We start from the raw sequence: 19849 nt of genomic DNA, 5'->3' as shown, positions 1-19849 counted from the left end.
TCAAAAAATATGATGCTTTAAAATATTTTAATGTCTAGAAATATGTCTGTCTTTGTCATAATTTTCAAACCACGAAATGTTAGTGGCTAATTTGTAATTTCGGTAATATTCAGTTTCATTCAGAAAAAAAATGTTTCTATTTAGGCCTAATTTGACATGTAACTAACAATTGGAACAATACACTTTGAGGCGTAAGCAAAAGCTATATTTAGGGTGGCCCTTAAAAGGCCCTTTTCTGGTATACAGTTTAAAATGCCATGTCCATGACTGTCGATCGAATCTAAGAATCCAAGCAAATGCTTTTGCTCTAATTCTAAAAATTAGTCAATGTGATTGACACCCATTTTTATCGTAGGATAAGAACGGTACACAAAAAGTATTTTCTCTTGATACGGGCTCGTTCCTTCTTCGCCTTCTACTCCTCCTTCTTCCTTTGCTTCCTTACTAGGGCAACAGAGTCCCAGTCCACCTGGACCATAGCGTCCTTCATTAACTGCTTTGCTTTTAATTTTCCTACCTCTTGCCTTAACTTTTGGAACTCGTCCCGAAGCTCTTTCTGTTCGCTTGAGAGAGAGACATTTTCAGCTTTCTAGAGAAACACGATAAATGATGCACCTCATGGGCTTGAAACTCAATATATAGGTTCCTAATTCTTCTTCCGCGCGCTTCAGTTTTGTAAAGCCAAAGAGTTAGGTCGAGGTAAAAACTATGAGGATATAGGTAAAACCCGGGAAATGCTCTCTAGATGCTAAACAAGTCGCGCAAGTTAAGCTGGACGTGGCAGTGTCCTTCTTACAACTAAATTTATTCGGCATTAGAAGCAAATTTTAAGCTTTAAATGTAATATTGCAAATGAATGTTAAGACGCTAACTGAAAAGTGAAAAACAATCTATCCTATTGTTTCCACGTGCACCCAAGGGGTATAATAGAATCGAGTCATTTACTCATAAAAACGAAGTGGCGGCGTAGTTCTTATGATTAAATTGACTCGATGTATGACGCATTTTTATTAGGAGGAAGTGTACTCCGAGGGGTTTCGCCAGTTGCGCTAATCCCCTCTTAACGCCAAACTATGGCTCGATGACAGAGCCCTGGTAAGAAGAAAAAAAAACAAGATATAGGTTATTCGTTGAAATGCTCTTACAATGGGGGAAGCGGTAACTGACCTTTGGCTTATCTACTTCTAAAGCTCGCTCAAGGCTTTCACTTTTAGCAACGTTGCCATGGTTTTTCCGTTATGGCTGGAGCGCTGGTAACGCGTTATCGTTCTCGCCCGCTCCACAGCAACGTTCATTAGGGTCGTTGACACGGAACATGCCAAGTACTTCCTGGCAAGTTTGGCCAAGTTTGGCATGGCGGTTGCCTTGGCCCTCCAAATATCCAGGGGAGCCATGTTACTGTTTTTATCCACTTTTTGTGGTACGGCTTCCTTTAAGTAGATTCTGACATCCCCAGAAGGCGATGCTGGCAATGCCTTTGATCCACCAGGTGAAGCCAGGGAGGGGAGCGTCGAATCTCCAGCTTCGGCTTCGTTGTCTGTTTCCTCTTCGTCTTCCATGTATTTTTATCTTTTTAGAACTATTTTCAAAACCCCATTCAAACTTGGAACGCGAAAGGCTGGATATTGTTCACTTCATTGTGGAGTAACAAACTGACCTGTAAAGAGATAATTGCATACATTAAAATTTAAGTAACTGTGTAATAGAGAATATAATTCGCCTCTGGGAGGGGATATCAATAAGGCAAGAGATAGAGGGTTAGCCTAAGATACTTCTAAGAAAGAAAATTTTACCAGTGAACTTATATCTTATCTGCCGTGGGTCCAAAAACGAAGCCAATATAAAATTTTTATCGTTGATAACACTAGCGAACGTGTCGGCAATATCCTTTTCGAGATTTTCTTTGAAATCAAGAAAGTGTAAGCAATTTAGCTTCCTGATCTGCACGAACGCCCCGACTAATAGGCCCAGAGTCTTCGCCGCCGCTGGCTCAAAAGATTCAAATTCTTTGGCCGCGCTTTCATGGGTTTATACAGGTACAAAAACTCCCTCATGACGTCCATGTCGTTTGAACTTTTATCGGCACAATCCAAGGTCGAATGAAGATTCACCTCTCTTTCCTCTTCATACTTTTATAAATAAAAGAAAATCAAGGTTATTTTTGATATTGACATTTCCTTTATTCATTGAGAATGATCAAGTTCCGAGAGAAGTGCGGACTTCTCTAAGGAGCCTTAATGCGATCACGGAAAGTAAATACGGCTTTCCTAGTTAGAACAAAGAAACCTTTCTTACTCCAAGATGACGATGGAAGTTTAAATAATTCAAAATTATGGGTAAACAAACTAACTACTGTAGAAAGAATAGGAGGCAATGTAACAAGGAAAGCATTTTCGTAAGAACTTATCCCATTAATGTTTTTTAAATATTTCAATATCGTGGTATGGTATGTTTGGCTTTTGTAAGCCACGCCCGACTTAACATCTCCCTTCCAATTTGTTTGAAAAATATAAATTGCTATGGCAATGTTTTTTATGAGTAGACTTGAGATATAAGGATTTGAATAGTTTTTGATATTGCAAATAAGTAGGAATTTAATCTACTTGGACTGCTAATATCTGCGAATTGAAACCTACCGTTGGGGGTGAAAACTGTCGGTTTTCCGGTACGCGAGTACCAGAAAGAAAGGTCATGGTGCCACAGACGGCGCTAGCTAACTAGGTCACGTGTGTTTACCACGATGTAGATGATGCGACCCCCACTATTTCAACCTACCCCATCCTCCCGTTTTTTGTGGGAAATTCCATCGCGCGTCGGGGCAGAGTTCGGCTCAAGATTTCGACTCCTCCCCCCTTTCTCCATGCTACATCCCAATAACTATCCGCCCCAATTAACAAATCGCATTCTGAATTTTGGGCGCATTCTATGTCTTCGGCTAATTGTAATCCCTTAATATTCATTTGACTTTCAATTTCCTGTAAAGTATTAGGACTGGTAACCGACTCGTGACATATGAATGGTAATAATATGGCACCTATCTCTGAAAATTCCATGGGGTTGTTACGATTTTCTAGTCTCAATTTTACTAATTTTGCTTTCTTTTCCTGGGGTTTCTCATTTCCACAGCTGTATATCTCTAAATTTTGTTCTCCTACAATTGGAAGTCTCAAACTTCTAGATAACCCTTCTCTTATGAATAAGGCTTCACTCCCCCATCCCTAAAGCATCTAACCTTTTCTATTCTTTAGGGCTGGGCGGGGTTTTTCATAATCCATACAGCTGTTTTTAACAGAACGGTCTTTTCTCCTGAATTTATTTTTGCTGCCGCTGAATTGATCTGAATTGTCTTAGCCTAATTGTTGTCTGAATTTTTCAATTTCTTGTGCGAGTTGTTGTTCTCGCAAATTGCGTAATTGTGTTTTTGGAACACCCCTTACACCTATTGTACCTAGAATAACAATCTCTGCCGAGTGTCCGACGCGGAAACAATTGAAGCATCGGTTAGCCTCCTCTAAAATTTGTATCTTACTCGCTAGGGTATGAATTTCGCAGTCTAGGGACCTATGATCTTCGCTTTTGCAAAAAATGCAGAACCCTTTATTTTGATTTGTTTTGTTGACCTTGGTTCCAAAGGCCCTTGCCGTGGCCGTGTGCCTATCCCTATCTCTACTATTAGAATTTGAATTGAAATTGTTGCGAGGTTTAAATTGTTCCTCAAATTTAGAATTGGTTTTATGATTTTTCCACCGAGAATTGCTGCCATTTCTATGCTCTCAATTTGATCCCTCACGAAATCCATTAATTCATTAGCATCCCAATTAAAATTGCTTCTCGAAGGTTTTCAACTATAATAGTAGTCGGTTCTAATATCATCTGGAGCTATATTCATAATTCCCAATTGCTATATTCATAATTCCCGCCTATTCCAAACACAACATAGATGGCGACCCATCCCCACATATCGATTGATTGTAACGGTAATAGTTAGTATAGGGCGCTGTCGGTTAGCTGTGGCATAGGGGCTAGCCACCACCCCTTTATGCATTGTAAAGGCGTTAGATAAGTGGCAATAAGTCGCAAGATGACTTGGTCCAATTAGCTAGCAGAACTTATAACCCCCTTTCTCTAAGCATTTGGATATAGGAGAGAAAACTCCTCACTTCTTTTCCCGCACTCAAGCGGCATCCCTGCCACTCCATGTAACGAATGACCATAATCATATAGTACAATAAATCTTGGATATTGATTAGTATACCTCGCCTAATTATTCCACCAAGACTGAAACACTACAAATGGCGACGGAGATGGGATCCCCTTCCTGAGAATCAAACCCATTACAAGAAGGTCGTTCCGCAGTTACAAGAAGAGTCGATCCACGTTTGAGAACAAAGGCTTAACATCCAACACAAAGGAAACGGGTGACCCCCATAATCCCCCTGGACATAATCCCCCCAAAGATTTTCCCCCGTCCAAATGGGCATAAGACAAAATCCCCCCATTTGCAGACAAAATCCCCCAAAACTGGAGACAAAATCCCTCCCAAATTGGAGACAAAATCCCCCGCTTACGGAACGAAATCCCCACCTTGAAGACGAACCCTCCAGGGGTCATTCCTATTTTAGAGGTCGTTTTCCACAGTGGAATTTTTTTTAGTAGGATAGTAGTAAAAATAGTAGTATTCCCCCTACGAGGAAAAGCGGAACCAATGATGGAGAAAATAGTATGAATTGCCGACTAACCATAAATTTTCGCCTTTTCCAAAATATTGTTGACTAACCATAAATTTCCGCCTTTTCCAAAATATCGCTGACTAACCATAAATTTCCGCTTTTCCAAAATATCGCTGACTAACCATAAATTTCCGCCTTTTCCAAAATATCGCTGACTAACCATAAATTTCCGCCTTTTCCAAAATACTGCTGACTAACCATAAATTTCCGCCTTTTCCAAAATACTGCTGATAACCATAAATTTTCGCCTTTTCCAAAATATTGCTGACTAACCATAAATTTCCGCCTTTTCCAAAATATCGCTGACTAACCATAAATTTCCGCCTATTCCAAAATATCGCTGACTAACTATAAATTTCCGCCTTTTCCAAAATATCGCTGACTAACCATAAATTTCCGTCTTTTCCAAAATATCGCTGACTAATTATAAATTTCCGCCTTTTCCAAAATATCGCTGACTAATTATAAATTTCAGCCTTTTCCAAAATATCGCTGACTAACCATAAATTTCCTCCTTTTCCAAAATACTGCTGATAACCATAAATTTCCGCCTTTTCCAAAATATTGCCGACTAACCATAAATTTTCGCCTTTTCCAAAATATTGCTGACTAACCATAAAATTCCTCCTTTTCCAAAATATCGCTGACTAACCATAAATTTCCGCCTTTTCCAAAATACTGCTGATAACCATAAATTTCCGCCTTTTCCAAAATATTGCTGACTAACCATAAATTTCTGCCTTTTCCAAAATATCGCTGACTAACCATAAATTTCCGCCTTTTCCAAAATACTGCTGATAACCATAAATTTCCGCCTTTTCCAAAATATTGCCGACTAACCATAAATTGCCGCCTTTTCCAAAATATTTTTGAGTAACCACAAATTTCCGCCTTTTCCAAAATATCGCTGACTAACCATAAATTTCCCCCTTTTCCAAAGTATTGCTGACTAACCATAAATTGCCGCCTTTTCCAGAATATCGCTGACTAACCATAAATTGCCGCCTTTTCCAAAATATTTTTGACTAACCACAAATTTCCGCCTTTTCCAATATATCGCTGACTAACCATAAATTTCCCCCTTTTCCAAAATATTGCTGACTAACCATAAATTTCCGCCTTTTCCAAAATATTGCTGACTAACCATAAAATGCCGCCTTTTCCAAAATATTGGAATTTTGGAAATAAGTTAAAACAAAATCAGTAGTTTACCTCTTTTGGTTTAGGAACATTGTTTGCAATACCTTTCACTCTTGTGAATTATACTTTTGCATTATTATTAAAGATAATCTTTGGATTTGGGCTTCCGTTTACCTTTACTTCTAAATGCCTATTATCTGGGGGATTTTCAATAAAATGATCCTTTCGGTAGGATTTTGTTGAACAGTTTTCCTTTTGGGGGATTTTGTCCTGGACGTTTTCTCTGGGGGGATTTTGTACAAACACGTCTAAAATCGGGGGGAAAAAGTCTTGGCAAATCCAAAATAGGGGGATTTTGTCCGGGGGGATTATGTCCAGGGGGATTATGTACGAGACCCAAAGGAAACAGCAAGTTTCTCAAATCGATCCACTTTTCAGAAAAAAGGCTTTACCTCCATCGCAAAAGGAAACAGCAAGTTTCTCAAATTCTTGATTTTTTTAGAAGTCCTATCATTAATCATACCATCAGACAAACATGGGAACTTTCGGAACGTTGCCAGTGTTCGATGATTCAAGAGATAATTGGAAGAAATATTTTCCACGTTTGGAAGCCTACTTTATTGCTAACGATATCGTTGATGATCCAAAGAAAGCGGGGGTTTTACGGATAGCTATATCAGCCCACACTCATGATTTTTTTAATGGAATCCTTTCACCCAGCGGCAATCAATACCAAAACGTATGCCGATTTGACCAAACAACTAGCTGACCACTACGATCCAAAACCCTCTCGCATTATAGAGCGTTACCATTTTAATAGCCGCTCTCGAAAACCGATTGAAACTGTCACTCAATACATCTCAGAGCTCAGACGTTTCAGTAAACACGGTGAGTTTGGCACAGTTCTAAACGATTTGCTGCTCGACCGCCTGGTATGTGGCATCAATCACGAAAGTATGCAACAGCGCTTATTCGCGGAGGAAGAAAAGAAGCTTACGTTAGATAGCGCCACTCGAATTATAATAGCTCTGGAGAACGCCTCCAGAAACACTCAAATCATTCAGGAAAACAATGGATCCGGAGACTCATCTGACATTCACCATACAAATATCATTCAACGCCGTCCATCATCGGGCGGACGGGAAGCCAACATCCATCAGGGACGAAGCTCCTGAGAAAGCAACATAAATTCCAGCACAACCGTTCCCAAACCTAGAGGCAGCGTGATCAATGGTCGCTAACGCCTAGAAGATACCTGCATTTTATGCGCCTCGAGGGGACATGTTCGGACAGAATGCCGGCATGTCAATTCCACTTGCACTATGTGCAAAAAGGTGGGTCATGTGGCATTAGCCTGCTTACGAGAAATAAATCGAAATATTGCGAACGGGTTGGCGATTCACAAAGAGGTATTCTCCCCTGGCGTAGGAAAACTCACGAATCTCAAAGCCCATCTACATGTGAAACAAGATGCAATACCAATCTTTTGCAAGGCTCGATCGATACCCTTCGCCCGGGCAGACGCAGTCGCAGCGGAACTCCGGCGCATAGAACCTGAAGGGATAATCGAAGAGGTGCATTGTTCTGACTGGGCGTCACCTTTCGTACCCGTTCAGAAAACTAGCGGCGCAATCAGGATTTGCGGGGATTTCAAATCCACCCTCAACCCACAGCTCCAGGTAGACAAGTATCCGCTACCCAAACCAGAAGATCTCTTTGTAAAGCTAGCTGGCTGCAAGATTTTCTCAAAGCTAGATCTACGGGAGGCACATCACCAAATCGAGCTTGATGACGTTTCACAAGCTTATGTCGTCATCAACACCACTATTGGATTATTCAAATTCACGCGGTTGACTCAAGGGGTAGCATCGCCATCTCCTATCTTTCAACGAATCATGGAGACCTTGCTCCGAAAACTCAGACACGTCTTACCATTCCAAGAAGATGTCTTGATCGGGGGTAAATCGGTTGACATAAATTTGCAAGAATTGGATCATACTCTCGAAATATTCCGAACATCGAATCTCAAGCTCAACAAAAGCAAATTCCCCTTTCTCGTCACGCAAGTTGATTTCCTTGGACACACGCTTAATGCGGACGGCTTACAGCCACAAGCATCCAAAAGGGACGGCATCCTACTTTCTCCATCACCTCACAACCTGGAAACCCTCCGCTCTTTTCTAGGGCTACTCAATTATTACGCTAAATTCCTTCCAAACAGCTCTACCCGTTTGGCCCCGTTATATACCCTGCTCCAGAAGACGACCAAATGGCATTGGGGTCCCGAACAGAACGAGGCCTTCGTGGCTGCCAAGGATATCTTACGGATCTCCAACATGCTGACGCACTATGATGTCGATAGAGAAGTTATTCTTGCCTGTGATGCTTCGCCCGTAGGGGTAGGTGCGGTCATCTCGCATGAAATCAACAGGCATGAGTTCCCCATTTCATTTGCTTCTCGGAGCCTCACACAAGCAGAGCGAAATTATTCGCAGCTCGACAGAGAGGCATTATCAATCATCTTCGGGGTCACTAAGTTCAGGGATTACTTCTACGGTATCAAATCTGAAATAAGAAATTAGAAAAAACTTGGCTTGCAGATTCATTGTTAAATAGATACGTACTTTGCTGGGAGGCTGTTGTTTGGCCTCTTCGTCTTGTTTGACGGTCTCCACCAGCTTCTTGAAGGCGTTATGGAATTTAACGCCTTCTTTGTTGTTTTTTTTTAAAACTATTTTCAGTCTTTTGTGGTTACACTCCCAGACCTTATCAGGCTGGGAGTTTCTAATATCGAATAATTTATAGACTGCCGCGTCTATAAAGTAATCCCCCTGGCGTGGGGGGACTTTAGTTTCGTAGTACTGCCCTTCCTTTCTAACGCGAAAGGAGCCCTCAATACCACTGGACCCGACAATATTTTTCTGCAGAACGTCCTGCACAAAGCTTTCGTCGTCCGAGTCCAGCAGTATTTCGATGGGTTCTGGCTTCAGGAACTGGGTGATGGTTCTTTTTCCACTGCTGGTAGAAGGGGCTGCAAAATCTTCTTGCGACGACGGCGGTGAATTAAGGAGCGATTGTGATAGAGACTGCGATTCTTGATACTTGTTCATGGTGGCAAGTTAGATTGTGAAAATCCAATGCCGATGCTCCAGCTTTTATACCAAAATCTCAGGGCCATTTTTTTAGAATACAGGCCCAGACATGGGGTTTTTTTTTATAAAACCACCTTATTTTACTTTTATTAAGTGTATCAACAAGCGATTTGTTAATTTAACCTTCAATGCATTTTTATTGACGAGTTGATACTGGAGATTATGAAGGATATTAGCGTAGATACGCATATAAAAAACCTCTATAGTTTAATATTAATATACGTTTATTCATATTTAAATCATGTTAAAAATAATTTCACTTCCTCCCAAAATAATTACTTTTAACCTTCATCAAAAACTTTTCCTATAAGGAAATCTTATGCATATTATTCAAATTATATTATTCAAATCACGCCCAGACAGGCTCAAACAAACTTTGCATACCAATAAAAAACCTACCCCCTCGGCCTTCTGTCAAGGTAACTCCTTCTTAACCTTCGCGCATAAATTTTTAATATCACACGATCTTATTTGAATTATTTAAATCGTGACTAAACAAGTTTTGCATATAGAAAAATAAACCTAGACCTTGGAGAGATTTCTCATTCTATGAATATATACCTAATTAACTTTTTCCTTATTATCGAAAAAATAGTTTCTTAAGAATCTTGAAAGCTAGACAATATTAGATTTAACCTCCATAATTTACTATATAAGCCCCGTGTTTCAAGGTGAAAGTTATCAGTTGTTTAACTTCTGTTACTTAAACACCAATCCCAACCACTTTAAGATGTCTTTCTCTACCGCTCCTCGATTACCCGCCCTGTCGTTTGTCAAAATTCATCCGGCATCGCTTAGTCCTCGTGGTGCCACTCCCCAGTCGGCCGGACTGGACTTATATTGTCCAGTAGATACCGTGATTGAACCACATGGTATCAAAATCTTGTCGACCGGGTTAGCCGTTATGCTACCGGCGAACAGCTACGGTCGCATTGTCGGCCGTAGTAGCTTAACGGTCCAAGGGCTGTTTGTCGCCGAAGGGACAATAGGTATGTTTATTAGTTATTTTATAATGCCCAACAGTATAATATTTCTAAAGAATAATAATAGACGCCGACTATCGGGGCCCCCTGAAAGTGGTCATAGCCAACGTAGGGGAAACCCCCTACACTGTCCGGCGGGGCGATAGAGTTGCCCAATTAATAGTTACACCGGTGCTATTGTTAAGGCCGGTGGAAGCAGCGGTAAATAACTTTAGTTTTAATTTAGGATTCAGCGTGTAACACGTTTTATATGTTGTTTCTAGAATCTAACCCCAACGCTTCGTGGGAGTGGGGGGTTTGGCTCGACTGGTGTCTAGTCATTTTTTAATGGTGGTGGGTTCTTTTGTAAATATCTTTGTTATTATGATACATGTCTTTTTGCTAGTTATTGTATATACTTTATGTTATTAAAAATTTTTATTTGTAAATTTGTATTTTCTTTTCAGACTTATAATTATAGGCTTATTGTACTAGCTATTTAAATATCATTTACTATTGGAACCCTCCCAATATGCTGTGCCGCATTTTCTTTTTTGTTTACGGGTTCATAGTTAACGTTTCATTAACTCTTTACGAAATCGAGCCCATTACTAGCAGGCCAGCGATGAATATAGTTTAAGTTTTGGTTTGAGTTAAGAAGATGACGTCATGGGGTTTGAAAATAGCCATCTTGGGGTGGCGGCCATCTTGGATCCGTGGCTATCTGTATAGTCCCTACTACTTATATAGAACTAGTAATGAAGATTTCATCTGAATCGCAACACTCTAAGCTTATCAAAGTTAAAATAGAACGAGAGTAATGAAGATTTCATCTGAATCGCAACACTCTAAGCTTCTCAAAGTTAAAATAGAACGAGAGTAATGAACATTGCATCTGAATCTAAACACTATACCCATAACACAATTTATGTAAAGCGATAAGGATGAAAATATATCTTTCAAAAGGATAACATTTTCATTTTCCAGAATATTGAGTAAGTTGAATGACTTATCACGGTAATATTAAAATTGAAATTAAATCTACTTTCATTACGCAATAAATATTTTTGACCAGAATATTAAATGAAAATATTTTAAATAGGTTTCGGCATTACAATTCTTTTAGTAGTTATGTAACTATAAAGCTCTGTTTCATCTCAATATTCCGAGAACATCTTTCGATATTAATGGTGTTTACTTTTTAATTCGGCTTTGCTACATTTATATATATTGTAAACGTAAAATTTTGCTCCATTCGATAATATGGATGTTTATACTTTACCTTTCATAAGTGTTGTTATAATGAACTCTAAGATACCTTAAACCCTTGTTTCATGTCCTCCTTTAAGAAGTTCTAACGGTTCAGATCGCGCCGAAAGTTAAATACGCATGTGATAGATATTATGTCCTTTTATTGAACGTATGGGGATATTTAGTAAAAGATTAAACACTTCAACCTTTGCAATTGCACTTGGAAATATCTCGCCAAATTCGTGATACTTATTTCAGGTTTTTCTCGTTGGCTGATTGACCTTTGTTTAAAATGGAAATTTTTTTGAAAATGTTAGCCCTTGTCTCTACTCGGAGAGGTTCATTTGTTGTATAATAAGAATATTTTTCAGGTGTAAAGAGAGGGTAGCGTTTACAGACAGTTGTCGATGGATCTCTAAATGACGCTTGAATAATTCATTATTTAAAATGTTAAAGCCTGAATAGTTGCTTAGCAATAAGTAGCGAGAGTTGCATATAATCAGGTTCAATTAAGTGGCTAGATAGCCCTCATCTCGATTCGGAGAGGATTATTTTGGTTTCCCAATTTGTTATTTTAACACTAGTAGCCTGTAAGGACAATTTCGTTTATTATTTAAATCGAAAATTATTTAACTAAGTTCTTGTTTGAGGAACTAATTTTGAATTTTATACTATTCGCAAACGCCACAAACTATAGGGGCGCTACGGAATTTCAAAATGGCGGACGAGAGAAGGATAGCGCATATCTGCGTATAGACAGTTTAGCACACTTAGCGCTTACTCTTAAATTAGTACTTCAAAAACTATTTTCATGTAAGTTACATATATTAGAATATGAAGGAAGTGAAATTTTCGGTTTCTATCGAGTCTATTCTACAATATATTGATTATCAAGGAGAAAGAAAGCGGTGCCTTATAGAGGGAGAAGAAGTTTTTAAAAGTAAATATCTGGTGTGTTGTTTAATACAGAAAAGAGAAGAACATAATTTGAAGATTGTCGCACTTTTCTTGAAAACAAATGATATAAAAAGCGAACCCCACAAATTAAATTGTTTATGAAATGCTAAAGGCGACGATAAGTCAATGTATGATCCAGTACCTTTAACTAAAATATCTCACGTAAAAAAATTGTGGGATTTCATCGAATGTCGTCAGCTCAGTCAGCTGATGAGAAACAGCATTTCAAACGCAAATTGCTTGATTGTGCGCCGGACTCTCCAATTTTTTTACACAAGAAAAGTAAAGTGCGCAGTACTAACCTAGTCAGCAACAAACCCAACCTGCAACCTAATCTCGTCACCACTGAACCCAACCTGCAACCTAATCTCGTCACCACCGAACCCAACCTGCAATCTAACCTAGTCACCTTAGAAACAAACCCACCAATTATTCTCGATCGTGCTTCTGAGCTTGCTATTTCTGAACCTAACCCATCTGTTAATGGCAATTTTAAACATTTTCAGAATGAAGCTAATTTGGATGGCACTCTGAACACAAATAATGAATCATGTAGGGTTTTGTTGAAGCACGCTTTAGATAACAATTCTGAAATAGACAGCATTTAGTGCACCTCAGGTGGGAATAGAAAAGCTGGAACAGCAAATCCATTACCGCTAAGGAATTGTTATCACTGAAAAAGTTTTAAAAATCGCTATTGAGACAGAAAAGCAGGGTGGCGATGGTTCCGACTGTAAACAAATTTGGGTACAACTCAGGAATCTTAGAATTACAGGATCGACCAGCTATGCCTTATTTACGTATAATCTCAGATTAATAACCCCTGGATATGAAAGGCAAGCAAAACCGGGCGTTTTCAAATAGTATCGCCATGTGGCGCCCTCAGACGGCAAAACGTAGAACTTTGTCACCCCATGCAGACGATTTGAATTGTATGGTTGTACCGGCAAGGCCTAGTAAACGTAAACGTTTTTTTTGGTGTCTTCGAAGACCATTATTGCTTTTTTGTCATTTGATTTATCAAAATTATAGTTTAATCTAATATTTACAAAAATAAAAAACCAAATCCCTACCTAATTTTATGATCAAAACGTCCGGACCAGGTACCGGGATGAGAAGAGAAAAAGAAACGGGAACCACGAATAAAAAGCAGCCGAGGCTTATAAAAGCATGGAGTAGCAAACGCGGTCACGCGCTTACTGAGTCTGTGTGGGGTAACTTTTTTCCAAGTTTTGACTATAGGGGCGCTAGAGATGCCGATGCCCTATTCAAGTATGCCTCCCTATTTTCTTTCATATACAGGGGGTTATTAATCTGAGGTATAATGGAGATTGGGTGAAAGAATAACAAACCACTTAAAAAATATTGACTTCAAGGGAAATAAGTATACAAAATTTGGTCAGGTCAACAAATTAAACGCAATTAGGAAATACCAAGAAGTAACGGACTCAACTGTTGCATCTACAGGCCTTATTATTAATTATTTATTGCTGTGCCTAGGCTATACCCCAGAATAGTTTTTGAAGGAGACATACTACTAGCCCTAATTGAAGTTAAATGATCCTTCGAAGCCCAAAAATTATTTTCTCGATAAACTATTTGACAACAAAAAAATTAAATATTTCACTAAAACCAATGGGGATTATGCACTAAAAAAGAAACACAAATATTATGGCCAGATTCAACTTGGGATGGCTTTTACCAATTTAATCGTTTGCCATTTCATAGTGTTTAGTCAAAATTTAAACGAAATAATTCAAATTCATGTTTATCGTGACTTAGCATTTATGACAAGTATTTAAAGAAATTAAAAACCGTGTATTTTAGATATTTGCTTCCAATAATTGCAGTAGAATGAAGAAAATAAAAAGTCTGATTCTTAAATTTTCAATTTAATCCGTTTGAACAAATTCGTTTTCCTAATTTATCATGTTTATATGAGATAATGATATTAGAATCTTTTATCGCTTAAAGGGTTAGCGACCTGATTTAAAAATTATCCCAAATTTTAAGAAAATCTTACTCTTTTGAGAGTTTAAACTCTTTTGATTCCAAAAATAAGCTTGATAAATATTTAAATATGAGGAAAAACACAGAAAAAGCACTTCGAAGACTTGAAATTTGGGGGCAAAAGCAAATTTGCGGAGAATATTTTTGGCGGCTTTTTCTCCTTTGTACGTCACTCACGGCATATCACGGAAAAGCCAAGCGCGAGCACCCGAGACTCCTGAGTCTACTAATGCCGCTTGAATCTGAATTATTTTTGGCGGATTTTTCTCCTTTGTACGTCACTCGCAGCATATCGCGGAAAAGCCAAGCGCGAGCACCCGAGACTCCTGAGTCTACTAATGCCGCTTGAACCTGAATTAAATAGGCTTAACCTGAAGCTGAGACACTAACAGGCGTCACGTGAGCGACATCAAACGAAACAAAATTTAAACTGGGCCTTTTCCAAACACAATACTTTGATTGCAATTTTATAAATTGCTACGAAACCAAATAAAAAAGTAAACATATCATAATAAACTAGATTTTTTAAGGATTCTTTTCGCAGTTTAAGTTTGTGCATGACGAAAATTAAGTCAGTGACACTTTAATATAGGTTGAGATAAGTTGACGATCGAAGTTCCTATGCTTTTCATGAATTTAGATATGGTAACATCTCCCATTCAAGCTTTTGGTTAAAAATCGCAAAAAATTTGAAAGCGTTGAATCGCTCTCTCAACGTGTACCCTTGCCTTTGCTATCGCTACATTATGTCGAGCCTCTTGAGCTGTTAATTGTTTCTTCTTCCCAAGGTAGAGAGGCCTTATAAGTTCAATCCCTCTGTCGTAACATTCTTACTCTATGAAAAGCCTTTGTCTACCATGGACCCATCTACGTAAGGTATTAATCGGTCCAGAATTTTAGTGTCAGAAGCTCCACCACCATAAGCGTCACTGAAAAAAGTTATGTGCCGTGCGGGAGAAACACCAAGTAAAAACTTAGCTGTATTTACTCCCTTGTAGAAGGAATATGTAAACAAACTACACCGCAGACACTTTGGCTTCTCAATAGGTATTTCAGTACAATCTAAAACTACCACAACGTTTTTGAAATTCTCAAAACATCGTGGAATATTTTTCAGTATCTCATTCTTTGAGGACCATTCTACTGTATCTCTCAAAACATCCACCAACGCTAACATTGTTCTTTGAAAATATCGTCTACAACATGAGAAGATCAAACTATTTGAATGCAGATTGTTATGTCTCCGCCAGTTTCGGGATTTTTATACATAGTTAAGAGCACACTGTATGTCAAATTGAGCATCATTTTTGTGAGAACCAAAGTTTGTAGACCTTCAAGGGGCATTAAGGTTTTCACTGTGATAATGTCTTCCATGCAGTTTACAATTGTTCTAAAACGGTACGCGACATTTTGGTCTCGCCGTTATGGTCTTGCCGATTTGGTCTCGCCGTTTTGGTCTCGGGACAAATGGGTCTCGGGACAACTGGGTCTCGGGACAAATGGGTCTCGGGACATATGGGTCTCGGGGCAATTGGGTCTCGGGACATATGGGTCTCGGGACATATGGGTCTCGGGACAATTGGGTCTCGGGACAATTGGGTCTCGAGACCTAACCCAACCCAAGCTTGTTTGGAGGTAAGAAGATTATTTATAGGAGTATTAAAAGCCCGCCTCTTACCGCGAACAATTTACTAGCAATAGTAGAAATATTTTGGAAAAGGTGTCAGATAATTAATAGGAGAATATTTTCGAAAAAGTGGCAGATAAATAATTGGAGAATATTTTTTGGAATAGATATTAGCTAATTAGTTGGAGAATATTTTGGAAAAGGTGGCAGCTAATTAGTAGGAGAATGTTTTGGAAAAGGTGTCAGATAATTAATAGGAGAATATTTTGGAAAAGGTAGCAGCTAGTTAATTGGAAAATATTTTGGAAAAGGTGGCAGCTAACTATGAGGAGAATATTTTGGAAAATTTGGCAGTTAACTATTAGGAGAATATTTTGGAAAAGGTGGCAGCTAATTAATTGGACAATATTTTTGAAAAGGTGGCAGCTAACTATTAGGAGAATATTTTGGAAAAGGTGGCAGCTAATTAGTAGGAGAATGTTTTGGAAAAGGTGGAAGCTAATTTATAGGAGATTTACACATAAAAGTACTACAATAATGGTGTCAATAAAAATAAAACAAACATTTATTTAGACTTTACCTCATAGCCATTCCGTTCAGAATGGCATCTTGATCCCAAGCCATCGCGCACCCACAGTAAAAGTTTCGAATTCGGGTAAGATTTCAGGTCCGAAATGCCGTTGATGAAGTACTTATTTGCGGGCAAGAAATTGGTTTTAACACCACAGCAGAAAATAATTGATAATAAGAAGCAAGACCAACAAATATGCAGTGGCGTGATCCGAGCCGATGCTACGAACTTCATTGTCTTGATTTCAGGAACATCTAAATTAGAATAGAGAAGATGTTAATATAACAATTTGATACTACCAATTTTAACAATAGAGGGGACCAATGTTAAAACCTTTCAAAGTTGGGCGGTGGGTCATCGCTATTGATATGGACAGATATAAACACGGAACCTCGCTTCGGTCCGTCGGGAATGATTTTAATGGGGTTGCGATGTGGAATTGGGGATGAAGAAAATTCTACTTTCAAGGAAAAAAATGATACCAGTTTAAAATGAGAAGATACAATACTGACGAGAATGTTACCAATATACTTGATACTTTGAACACTGATTGATTCATCTCTTATTATACAAGAAAAGTTGATAGCTCCCACCGAAGTTCACATTAGTAGCCTCTCCCGGCTCGGCGTTGGCGATGAATTATTACCTCTCCGAGTTACGATAACGTCACAGAGAGGTATTACACAAAACTTGTTTGTGTGTCTAACACCGCGTTCACAGTTGGCAAAACGGAGCAAGCGTATATGCTGTATTCAGACTGCGTTCACAGTAAGCAATATATGCTTCTACCCCATTAACGTCGTTAGGGTTAAGATGTACGCAGCTATCGGCTAGGATTAAGAGAAACGTCTAGCCTCCCAATGGCAGGGCTTTTACTAAAGGTTCAAGCAAATTGCAGGAGTTTTTATCATTTACTGTGAATCAATCGCCTTACATTCCCTAAATTATCTAAATTCTTGAAGAGGCATACGCTAGAATTGAAATGTCAAGAATAGCTAAGTTTAAAATGATTTTAAGCATAGCTCAAACCCGCTCGTTTTTTCCTGATGAAAGACTATTGTTTTTCGGAGCACTCCGGAAAACGCTAATAGTAACTCCCAAATAATGAAATCCTCATTTAACATAAAGGATATTTTTATCGCGGTAGTGCCTGCTGTTTCCATGTGATAACATTAGTGTTTCATTGACTGTCGTTATAGTAGTTTCGCTTTGCTTTGCTATTCCGAATTTGACGTTTTGCCTTAATATTTGGTACATTTTTAATTTATATTTCTCATTACTTATTCTGTACGTTTCCGTGCGATAATTTCAACGATTCTTTAATTTTATTAGCGTTTTCATAGACCCCCACTCTATTCGTTTTGCTTTCCTTTTACGATTTGGGTTTTTGCTTCGCGATAATTGATTAAAACAAGATCGTCCAGCCCATAATTAAGCCACATCGTTTACGTACTATCGCTATCGCTACTAGAGATGGGCCGATACCGATATAAACCGATACTTTGGAAACCGATACCTACCGATACCGGTATTTTACCCGATCCTACAATTAAACCGATATTAAATCGATACCGATATTTTACCCGATCCTTCGATTAGACCGATACCGATATATTAATTGATAATAATAAATAAGAAAATTGATGCTAAAACATAGGTTGAAAAACAGTAACTTTATTTTGATAATAACTCACAGCTTATAACTTGAATATGAGTATATGTAGTAGACTAAATATGTAAAACTATTTATTTTGAGAATTTCTTATATTTTTGGAAATTTCTTAAACTGTATCACAAAAAAAAACACTTTTTCCCCATGTTAACACTCGTTCAACTTGAACGCATCAAAAGAAATAATGCTAGTTGTATTATGTAATGAAGCAGTATTTAAAGAGGGCACTTTTTCAAAAACGCCAACTTTTCAACTTTTTGTGGCTTCAGACGACTTCTCTTTGGAGTGACAGAATCCCCAGTTATGTTAAATGCGCGTTCACAATCAGCCGAAGTTGGAGGAATCGTCAACATCTTTTGGCCAAACAAGTGAGATTTGGATATAAAAGTTCGTTGTTTTTCCACCACAGAGAAGGACATTCATTTTTATCACATTGACCATTAAGGTAGGATTCTATTTCGTTCTTAATTTTCAATCTTAGAGATCCAACTGAGGATAAATCACCCACGTTTGAAGAATTTTTCTTCTTGAATTCTTCAAAATCATCCCATATGGTCAAAGAATTTTTATCAGGATGAAGAGAATTTTTACTGGATTTAGCATTTTCTTGCGCTTGAGGTTCCTGAATATTTTGGCTCTTTAGTGCTATGGAATAAATCTCGTCTCCTATTTTCCCTTTCACGATTTCCACATTCTGCAAAGGAGGAAAACCATTTACTTTGTAGCGTGGATCCAAAAGAGTGCTCATGGCATAGAGGGTGTTTTTCCATATCTTTAAATCTTGTGTTCAGTGACTTCAATATTGCGTTTCTCATTTCCTTGATGCATTCATGTTCTTCCATATAAGGCGATTCTAATCTGTTTAAGAGCAAGTTAATACCAACCATCACTGATCCAAGGGTGCAATTCGTATTTTCAAAACTTTTGCTAAGTTGTTCAATTGGGCGTAAGAGAGTCACCGGTTGCTCTAATACAGTAAAATCGATGTCGCAAAGCTGCTCTGGACAAGCAGTATTTCCAAAAGTGTGTTGTAGGGCTAGTTTTTGTTCAACTCCCTCTCAACCATGTAGAAGGTTGAGTTCCAACGTGTTGGCACTTCTTGAGAATTGTATGGGCTGGTACTCCAAGGGTTATTTGAGGACGCAGATGATCGGTTGAAATGTCCCACAATGGACCGAGTTCTTTTTAGAATTTCCCCTTACGTATTTTTCACAGGTTTCAGACCATCTTTAATAACCAATTGAAGGGTATGATCTACGCATGGAAAGCTCTTCAAATTTCCAATTCTCACAGCAGCAAGCATGTTTGCCCCGTTGTCAGTTATTATGGGCAACACTTGGCACGTTGAAATTTTCCAGAAATTTAAGTTTTCATTGAGCATTCTCCATATATCTACTCCTTTGTGTACACAGCTAAATAGCTTCACATTCAAGAGAACCGTGTGTCTGGTAACACTATCATTAGTGTTAGCGTAAGCCTTAAATAAGCGTTGTTTGTCCTCGAAGTCCACATGCCCGTAGTTAGTGCAAATTTAGGTTCCTTGTCCTTAGTAGTAGGGACTATACAGATACGCATGGATCCAAGATGGCCGCCACCCCAAGATGGCCGCCACTACCCAACTCCAACCAAACTGCCAATCCTAGATTGTGTTATTTTATGGAGAAATCTCACCTGATATTCCCTACCTTCCACCGTGCTAGGGGTATTCCTGCCTTCCACCATGCTATGCCCCAAACCAGTCTAAACCAACCCAGACTTGTGTTATTTTGCCTGATTT

This window comes from Phalangium opilio, unplaced genomic scaffold (genome assembly GCF_054372755.1).
Source record: "Phalangium opilio isolate 3A_F unplaced genomic scaffold, DU_Popi_V2 ptg000009l_1, whole genome shotgun sequence".
NCBI classification, from domain to species: domain Eukaryota; kingdom Metazoa; phylum Arthropoda; class Arachnida; order Opiliones; family Phalangiidae; genus Phalangium; species Phalangium opilio.
This window is presented reverse-complemented; position numbering follows the sequence as displayed.